The sequence below is a fragment of the Otolemur garnettii genome, unplaced genomic scaffold (genome assembly GCF_000181295.1).
Source record: "Otolemur garnettii isolate 467f Iridium unplaced genomic scaffold, OtoGar3 scaffold00008, whole genome shotgun sequence".
Taxonomy (NCBI): Eukaryota; Metazoa; Chordata; class Mammalia; order Primates; family Galagidae; genus Otolemur; species Otolemur garnettii.
This window is the reverse complement of record NW_003852403.1, coordinates 5,708,529-5,711,314: the sequence shown is the minus strand read 5'-3', so window position 1 is coordinate 5,711,314 and position 2,786 is coordinate 5,708,529.

Sequence of the window (2,786 nt, the reverse complement as noted above, 5' to 3'; positions counted from 1 at the left end):
ATATTCTGCACAAAATGTCAGGGACACTGCTATCCTGAGGTCCATCCACAGGCCCCAATACTGTTCTTCTGTCATATAATGATGATGGGAGCGTAAATGGTATAACCCCTATGGAGGGGAATTTGACAAAATCTAGAAAACTTATTACCTTTTGATCCACCAATCTCACTTCTGGGATCGTATCTCAGAGACACTTGCCAAAATATGAAATGGCATATGCACATGGTTATTTACACCATTATTTACAATCAAACAGGAGCACCATCTGAATGTTCATCAGAAAAAGAGGATTGGCAAAACACAGAAACACTACAGATTCTGTGTATTATGCAGATGTAAAAGTGAATGAGGAAACTCTCTAAAGCAGGGAGTGGGCTCAGTGCCTGTGGCTCAAGCGGCTAAGGCGCCCACCACATACACCTGAGCTGGCAGGTTCGAATCCAGCCTGGCGGTCAAACAACAATGACGGCTGCAACCAAAAAATGGCCGGGCCTTGTGGCAGGCGCCTGTAGTCCCAGCTACTCAAGAGGTGGAAGCAGGAGAATCGCTTGAGCCCAGGAGTTGGAGGTTGCTTTGAGCTGTGATGCCACGGCTCTCTACCCAGGGTGACAGCTTGAGGCTTTATCTCAAAAAAATAAAATAAAATAAATAAATAAAGTTGGGAGTGATGTCTAGGACACAGAATGAAGTGAAAAAAAGGGCACACAAACTACGTATGGTAAGCCATCTTTTGTATTAGCAACCACAGTAAAGAAAGGAATACGTATGTGTGTACAAATGCAGTCATAACTAAAAACTAAAAACAGAAAGCCAACTGGCACAAGTGAACCTAATTCCCTATCATATTGACATTGACATCCTAACCACACAGAGAAAAAAAATTATTACAACTGACTCTGGAACACAGTATCCCCACTGTACTTCTTCAGTGGGATATTACTCTTTAAGACAAAAATTAGACATAGACATCTCAATATCGTTTGAAGTAACATAAAAAAGGGAATGAACTGTTACTGCTCCAGTAAGATAAAACATGAGAAGAGGGCCGTTATCCCTAAAAAGAAAATCTCTGGCCTAAGGTTTGGGCCAAGTTGAGAGTCTCCCTGGAATTTCTGAACTCTGTATAGCATTAAACCTACGCAAGCATTACACCTTCGCTATCTCGTTTAACTTCTGTTTCCTGTCCATGAAACAGTCAAATTCCCATCTCTCCTATTGTAAGTTATCTTTCATATACACCAACAGGTGTCATGGCTCAGCATGAGAAAGCCCCTTCCCACAGACCCAGCAGCCTCCAGCCTGAAGAACTTGCCACAGGAGTTAGACGGAAGTCCCTTTCCCACGCCTAGGAGATAGACAGCCAGCCAGCCAGAGAGTGAGCAGGAGGGCACCAGCCAGCGGCACCCGACTTGACAAAAACACTGCTCACCTAGTTAAATATAAATTTCTGATAAACAATGAAAACTTTATATGATACTATATTTGTACCCCCAAGTAACTCGTTTGTCTGAAATTCAGATTTAACTGGACATGCAATCAAACATGCTGTTTGATCCAGCAGCCATGGTCCTGGAGCGCTCAGGTTGGTTTCCCGCCGGGCTGGGAAAAGGGTCTCCCCAACCCCGCAGGTGTCCCGCCTCTCACCGCTCAGGAGGAGGTGCCAGCCTATGGCTGGTCGCCAACCAGTCCCAGCTAGGCCACCGGCCACCGGGCGAGTCCTGCGCAATTCACAAGGTCCAACCCTGCGAACCACCTCTGCCCACACGAACCCAGCCAACTGAAGTTAACGGTTCTCAGAAAACAGCTCATGCCTTCTCGGTGCGCGCGCCTGGAGCGCGCCGGCTCTCAACCCAGGAGGAGCGTCCCGTTGCCTGGCAACGGGCGCAGGCGCCTCCAGGGCCAGAAGGGCCAGAGCCCGCGAGTCGCAGCATTCTGGCGCGCGGATAGGTGAGTGGAGGGCGCAGGGCGAGAGCGCTGGGGTGGGGGCGCGCGGGAATGAGCACCGGGAAACTTGCAGCCTAGAAGCTTTGAGAAGGGGGCGGCGGAAAAGAACAATCCACCCTGACAGGCGGATGGCACGCTCTGGGAGAGATGAAGGGGCAGTGGGACTTTGGAGAGAAGCCATAAAGAGCTGTCTGTCTGAGAAAGTCTGGAGACACACACACACACACACACACACACACGCACACACACACACGCGCACACCCTCGAGTACCTGGGGAGCGTCGCTGCAAGCTCAGTGGCCCAACAGTTTCACGACTCCGCACCTTGCACTTGATGGTGACTTCTGCTTGGCTCCTTTGAGAACCATCTCAGGTGCCCCCACCTCTGGGAAACCGTCCAACCTCTGCCAGGTCCGGGCAAATGCAGTCTTCCCTGGCCTAGTGCTCCGTGCACAATACTCTGCTATCATTTCTTGTGTTCTATTGCAACTTGGGGGGAAGGAGGTGCTGTCCTGAGAGGAAGAGACCATAATAAATGTTAGTTGAGGTAGTAAGTGCCAGAATGAACACTGACGAATAAGAATTCTCACTGATTAAGTCAAGAAATATTTTCTGAGCACCTAATGTGTGCCAAGCACAGGGCGTATGGTGTGAGTAAAGACAGCCTCATCCTATTTCCCTGGCTTATGCGTGCAAGGCCAAAAACAAGGAGGACCAGTGTAAGAAGCAGACCCTCAAGGGAGCTCTGGGGAACCCTAAAAAATAGAATGTATTCTCGTAGTGAGTGTGCCTTGAGTTGGTGGCAGTGAGCGGTAAAAGGCTTCCCTTTAATCCATCACCATC